Genomic DNA, 6307 nt, shown 5'->3' with positions numbered 1-6307 from the left:
AAGCTGCTGTCCTAGTGCTGGAGCTCAGAGTGAGTGAGTCTGTAAGCAAATAAGTTTCTGTGTGGACTTTTTAAGAGGAATGTCTGGTACTCCAGTCACCCTCCATCTCACTTAGTCACAATTACCTTTGGTGTTCACACCTCAAAGCTGTGGGGACTTTTCTTCCTTGCACTGGAATCCTGGACTGCAGAGCCTTGTGTGGGGCTGGGAACCCTTGCTTCTCCAGGGGTAACTTTGTAACTGAGATTGCCTTCTCAATTTTAAATCATCACAAGTATGTGTGGGACCAACTTGATTCGCATCTCCACCCATTCTACCAGTCTCGCTGTGGTTTCTTCTGTATATCCTTAGTTGTAGGACTCATGTTCAAGCAATTCTCAATGATGGTTGTTCTGTAGTTCAGTTGTGTTTGTAACAGGAGGTGAGCACAGCATTTATTTATTTCACCATCTTTATAGGACTGAAACTACTAACCTTAAAAAAAATTCGAACTCAAGTAAATTTAATTAGAACAGTCATAATAGAAGTTGTGGTTGTTTTAAATGTAAATATGTTTCTCTGATTTTTTTTTCTGTCATTTAGGTCATATGCAGTCAGTCGTGAGCTAATACACAAATGAGGCAGATAGAAGAATTTAAACACTAAGAACTACCAATTGATTGGAGACTAACCGAATATTTTATAGCAAAACTCAGCTTGTATTTCAGCCTACTATTGCTTTTAGCAAATGAAATTCAGTCTAACAGCACAGTTTATTTTTGCTTTTTAAACACTGACAGTCATTTCGAGATTTTCTTTTTTTTCACTTTTGTTTTTTTTTTTTTCACTTTTGTTATATTTCATAAGTTGGTTTTTATTGATACAATTCCTTGTATTTAACAAGGTGTTGAAGTGTGTATGTGGGTGTGCGGTGGTAATGAGACAGAAGTTCTTAAAAGATGTTCATAGCAATGTGAGAACAGTTTTCTCTATTCTGTTATATTTTAAATGTCTCATGTCCTATCTGAGCTAGCCAGGTGCTATTCTGTTGCATTTTATATGAAGAACTACTGAATATAGATATTTAATTTTTTACAACCTGAGGATATGGAGAGATTTAAAAGAAATTAATGAATTACCTTTTATCAAGATGCTGTACATATTCAATATTATCTTTCATCAAATCTATCAAACTCCACTATTTTCCCTCCCCATATGTAAATTGGGGAATTCAGTTATATTAATAGAAAAAGTGTTTTAAACTCACTCTTCTAGGATCCTAAACTTTCTACCTGGTTGAGTAGAGCCAGATTAATGTAACAATGAACATTCAGAGCCAAAACTTTCTGAGACGACACCAAGATATAGTAGCAAGAACAAAATTTTGAAGTCACAGAAGTAGAGTTCAAACTCTAGTTCTGTGCTACTTCTTCTTTGACCTTTAGGAAGTCATTTGTCTTGTGCTATGTCTTAGTTTCCTCATTTGAAGAATGGGTAGAAAACTAATAACTGCCTCAACAAAATGTCTGTAAGGTCAAATATAATAGTGCATGTAAAAATACTATGTAAATTGTGACTGACTACTCTTAAGCTATGCTGCCAGAATCTGTGTATGAAAGATGAAAGAACTGGGACCATTTATCTTTAATCTTTTCAGCAAGAAAACTTTTTAACTTGTTCTAAAAATCTTTTTTTCTGAAAACAAAACTTTATTAAAACATTTTGTTGAGTAACTCTGAAACCCAAAATGATATATATCACTTAGAACATGAGAGAGCTAAGCTAAGTTCACTAATGAGATGACTGGTTAACAGTAACTTATTCTAAGAGAATTTAGAGACGGATTTTTAAAGAAATACTTCTTTATAAAGCATTAGATTTAAAAAATACAAAAATCAGAAGGAAGATGAAATAATGGGAAAAAAACCCATAAATTTCCCACATACCTCTTGACAAGAACAAAAGAATTATTCCTATAAAACCTAATGAAACAGCTCCACTCACTGAACATTATGAGACTGAAGAGCTGATAAAATAACAGGGCTCCATGCATCTCCAGCAAGGAATGATTTCCACAGTAAATTAGAAGCAAGGGGGTAAAGATTAGAAAACCTATTATATTAAAAAGACAATATTTGGAATTAATGAGCAAGTATAAAATGATAGGTTAGTTAAAAGTTACTTGTAAGAGCAGATTTCATCCAGTGACCAACTAACACAAAACAGACACAATCAAGACAGAAATAAAATCCTTCAAACATCACATTTACCAATGTATCTTAAATGAAGACAAAAGTAATAGTGTCTAATTACCTCATTTAATCCTCAGAAAACTCTGAACATAGATTTTATCCAGACTTCTGATGATGCAATTAAGAGTTTGGTTATAGTATTGCTCAAGACCGCATTCCAAAGCTCTTGTACACATCTCCTATCAACTTCCCACAAAGGGATCTAAATTCATGATAACATATTACATAGTAAAAGAAAAATGATACAGGATTTTTTCTCATGTAATCATGGTAGAAACGATAAATGTTTCTGGTGTACTCATGGATAAAGGTGAGGAATAACAACTTCAGCTGGCAAAGTGTGGAATTTACATTTTACTCTATTCTGCTTATGCAGATATGGTGGGCGTTTGGCAGTTATTTCCTTCAGAAAACAATACAGAAAAATAAAGTGCCTGCTTATAATCTAAAACAATTAGAAATAGCTATAAGACATATATTTTATTAGATTTAGGGAAAATTGCCTCTACATTATGAAACAGTGACCAATCTGAACTGTACTGATCATTATGAACACAGTGATCATATTATGAACACAGTCATTTATTGTCTTCATCTTTCTTTTCCTGATTTATTTTTAGAAAGTAGTCAGAGTTCTTCCCCTATTAACAACTCAGGATCAGCCTTTTACTTCCTATTACTATGAAGTGGAATCCCAGACAATAAAAACAAAAGAAGAAAACAAGTGTCTGGAAGATGCCACATTGACTGGCAATAAATATTTCATAAACTTATAATTAAGCCTCTATTTTTTTTTTTTAGATTTCCTATGTAGATCATGTATTATTTTTTATTTCATTTTTAATTAAGTTTATTGGGATAACATTGGATAATACAATTATATAATTTTCAGGTGTACATTATCATTTGACACTTGTATATTCTATTGCGTATTTACCACTGAAAGTCCAGTTTCCTTCAGCTACCATATATTTGATCTGCTTTACCCATTTCACCTTCCCTCTAAACCCTATATTTGGCCCCTTTTACTCCATCTACCTCCTTGCTCCTCCCCCACCCCACTAGTAACCACTAGTCTATAGTCCTCTAGTAACCACTAGCCTATAATCCACGTCCATGAGTCTCTGTTTGTTTGTCCTGCTCATTTGTTGCTTTTAGGTTTATATCCCATGTATAAGTGATATCATGTGATTTTCAAATTTTTCATTCTGGCTTATTTTGCTTAGTATGATTACCTCAAGGGCCATCCATGTTGAAGCAAATGCCAGTATTTCATCTCTTCTTATGGCTGAGTAATATTTCATTGTATATATGTACCACAGCTTCTATAGCTAAAAATCTATCATAGGACACGTTGGTTGCTTCCATGTCCTGGCCACTGTGAATAATGCTGCTGTGAGTATTGGTGTGCAAATATCTTTTTAGATATGGGTTTTCAAGTCTTTGGAGTAAATACCCAGTAGAAGGATTGCTAAATCCTATGGTAGATCAATTCTTACTTTTTAGAGGAACTTCCATAGTGTTTTTCATAGTGGCTGTACCAATTTGCAGTCCCACCAGCAGTGTATAGGGTTCCTTTTCCTCCACATCCTCTCAAACATTTGTTATTACTTGTCCTGTTGATTATAGCTATTCTAACAGGTGTAAGATGGTATCTCATTGTGGTTTTGATTTGCATTTCCCTAATAGCTAGCAATGTTGAGCATCTTTTTATATACTCGTTGGCCATTTGTGTGTCTTCTAGGGAGAAGTGTCTGTTCAGGTCTTCTGCACATTTTTTGAATGGATCCTTTGTTTTTTTGTTGTTATCAAGTTGTATAAGTTCTTTGTATATTTTGGATATTAGACCCTTATCAGAGGTGTTGCTTGCAAATATATTTTCCCATTTGGATGGTTGTCTCTTTACCTTATTGATGATTTCTTTTGCTGAGCAGAAGCTTTTTAGCTTGATGTAGTCCCATTCATTTATTTTTCCTTTTACTTCCCTTGCTTTTGAGGTCAAATTCATAAAATCTTCTTTAAGTCCAAGGTCCTTGAGTTTAGTTGCTATGTTTTCTTCTATGCATTTTATTGTTTCAGGTCTTATATTTAGGTCCTTAATCCATTTTGAGTTAATTTTGATGTGTGGTAATAGACAATAGTCTACTTTCCTTCTTTTTCAGGTGGCTTTCCAGTTTTCCCAGCACTGTTTATTGAAGATGCTTTCCTTTCTCCACTGTATGTTTTGGCATTTTGTCAAAAAATATTTGCTCATATAAACATGGCTTTACTTCTGGACTTTCAATTCTGTTCCACTTGTCCGTGTGTCTGTTTTGCTGCCAATACCTTGCCGTTTTGATTACTGTCACTTTTTAGTGTAATTTGAATTCAGGTAGTGTGATGCCTCCAGCCTCGTTCTTTTTTCCCAGGATGGCTTTGGCAATTTGGGGTCTTTGTGCTTCCATATAAATCTGATGTTTTTTTGTTCTATTTATTTAAAACATGTTGATGAGATTTTGATGGGGATTGCATTAAATCTGTATAATGCTTTAGGTAATGTGGTCATTTTAACTAGGTCGAATCTTCCAATCCAAGAACACGAAATATCTTTCCATTTCTTTGTATCTTCTGCAATTTATTTTAATAGGATCTTATAGTTTTCATTATATGAGTCCTTCACTTGTTTCGTTAAATTTATTCCTAGGTATTTTATTCTTTTTGTTGCAATTGCAAGAGGAATTATATTTTCTACTTCTTTTTCTGACACTTCATTATTAGAATATAGGAACGCTATAGATTTTTGAATGTTGATTTTGTGTCCAGAGACTTACTGTATTTGCTTATTGTTTCTAGTAGTGTTCTTGTGGTGTCTAGGGTTTTCAATATAGAGAATCATGTCATCTACAAATAGTGACAGGTTGATTTCTTTGTTTCCTATTTGGATGCCTTTTATATCTTTCTCTTGTCTGATTGCATTTGTTAGGACTTCCAATGTTATATTGAATAACAGTGGCAATAGTGGACAGCCTTGCCTTGTTCCTGATCTTAGAAGGAAGGTTTTTAGTTTTTCACCATTAAGTATAATGTTGGCTGAGGGTTTGTCATAGATGGCCTTTATTAAGTTAAGATACTTTCCTTCTATACCGATTTTGTTAAGTGTTTGGTCATAAATGGAAGCTACTTCTTGTCCAGGGTTTTTTCTGCATCTATTGATATGATCGTATGATTCTTATTTTTGAATTTGTTTATGTGGTATATTACATTAATTGATTTGTGTATATTTAACCATCCCTGTGCCTCTGGAATAAATTCAACTTGATCATGGTGTCTAATCTTTTTAATATGTTGCTGTATTCAGTTCTTTAGTATCTTATTTAGGAATTTTGCATATGTGTTCATGAGAGATATGGGCTGTAATTTTCTTTTTTTTTGTATTATCTTTACCAGGTTTTGTTATCAGAGTAATACTGGCCTCATAAAATGTCTTTGTAAGTATTGCCTCCTCTTCGATTCTTTGGAAGAGTTTGAGGAGAATAGGTATTAAATCTTTTTTGAATGTTTGGTAGAATTCACTGGTGAAGCCATATCTTCCTGAACTTTTACTTTATGGCAGATTTTTGACGATCGTTTCAATTTTCATACTGCTGATTAGTCTATTTAGATTTTCCAGTTCTTCTTGATTCAGTCTAGGAAGGCTGTATTTTTCTAAATATGGGTCCATTTCTTCTAGGTTATTAAATTTGGTGTTATATAATTTTTCATAGTATTCTTGTATGATCCTTTGTATTTCTGTGAAATCTATCATAATTTCCCCTCTTTCATCCCTGATTTTGTTTATTTGTGTTCTTTCTCTTCTTTCTTTCATGAGTCTAGCCAGGGTATTTTCAATTTTATTAACCTTCTCAAAGAACCAGCTCCTTGTTACATTTATTTTTTCTTCAATTTCATCTATTTCTGCTCTAATTTTGATTATTTATTTCCTTCTGCTGACTTTAGGCTTCGTTTGTTCTTCCTTTTTTAGGTTTTTAAGATGAAGTGCTAGGTTGTTTATTTGGGCTCGTTCTTGTTTTTGGATATAGGCTTATAATGATATGAAC

This window comes from Pteropus vampyrus, unplaced genomic scaffold (assembly GCF_000151845.1).
Source record: "Pteropus vampyrus isolate Shadow unplaced genomic scaffold, Pvam_2.0 Scaffold184, whole genome shotgun sequence".
Taxonomy (NCBI): domain Eukaryota; kingdom Metazoa; phylum Chordata; class Mammalia; order Chiroptera; family Pteropodidae; genus Pteropus; species Pteropus vampyrus.
This window is presented reverse-complemented; position numbering follows the sequence as displayed.